Source organism: Vigna radiata, unplaced genomic scaffold (assembly GCF_000741045.1).
Source record: "Vigna radiata var. radiata cultivar VC1973A unplaced genomic scaffold, Vradiata_ver6 scaffold_129, whole genome shotgun sequence".
Taxonomy (NCBI): Eukaryota; Viridiplantae; Streptophyta; class Magnoliopsida; order Fabales; family Fabaceae; genus Vigna; species Vigna radiata.
Window position 1 is genome coordinate 651,658 of NW_014543107.1, and position 1,329 is coordinate 652,986.

Consider the following 1,329-nt stretch of genomic DNA (forward strand, 5'->3'; position numbering starts at 1 on the left):
TTCTACTTGTTTGCTTCTCAGGATGTCGCAGAAAGGATTGAAAAGTGAGCATCCTGTTAAAGTCTTCAAGTCCTAAATGGACTTTGACAGCATCATCCCAGATAGGGAGTTGAGCAACATTTGTCCAAACGTCATCATCTAAAATGATGCGGACTCCCTTGACCTTGGTAGAAATTATCCCATCTCGATAGCGTAAATTGAAATAGAAAACTCTTAAGAGATCGGGATAGATATTTCCTTTCTGTTCTACGAAATGTGCTAACCCCTGTTCAGCAAAAGTATTTGGGAATTGAAATCCATAAAATCGAAAGAAATCAAGACGGATATACTTTACCGCCATGATTTTCCTTTCCTGCCAGGAGTTGATGAAGTCTTCATGTTTCTCTTGATCTGAGATCCANCCATTTATATTAGCAAGTCGTGGTTGAGAGGAAGAAGGAGCCCCAGCTGTCTTGCGACGATATCTCCTTGGTTCAGCCATGAAAAAGGATGAAGGTTTGTGAGGTGAAAGAAGAATAAGAAAATTTTGAGCTCTGGATTTGATTTTAGCAGCAATGGGTTGCAAAGAGATGTCTAATAATCGATTATGGGGGCCTATTTATAAGAGAAATAGAAAAAACTAGCCGTTTATGGCCGTTTATAGCCGTTATGAGACGCTCCAACGGCTCTATTTTCGAATCTGTTTACGTGATAATCGATTATGGCTCGAGATAATCGATTATCAGTTCATTTATTTCTGCCCAGAATTATATGATAATCGATTATGCCTGATGATAATCGATTATCTGCTCAAAAATTTCCAGAATGCATTTTAAGACTAAATAATCGATTATGCAGTATTGATAATCGATTATAATTTAATAAAATTTACGAAAAATGCAAATTTTTGCATGGATTTTGATCCTAGGACATGTCTAAAACTCCTAATTCTCTTCTAAGTTCAAAAAATCTATCTTTAGGTAAAGCTTTGGTAAAGATGTCAGCTAACTGATGCAGAGTATCAACATATTCAATTTGACAATCCCCCTTTTGAATATGGTCTCTTAAGAAATGATGTCTAATTTCAATGTGCTTAGATCTTGAATGCATTATGGGATTTTTAGTCAAATTTATAGCACTGGTGTTATCGCATTTTAGAGGAATATTTTCAAGAAAAATATCAAAGTCCTCAAGTTGTTGTTTCATCCATAAGATTTGAGCACAACAGTTCCCAGCTGCAATATATTCAGCTTCTGTGGTAGACAGGGCTACACATGCTTGTTTCTTTGAGTGCCAAGACACTAAAGAACATCCTAAGAAATGACAAGTACCGCTAGTACTTTTTCTATC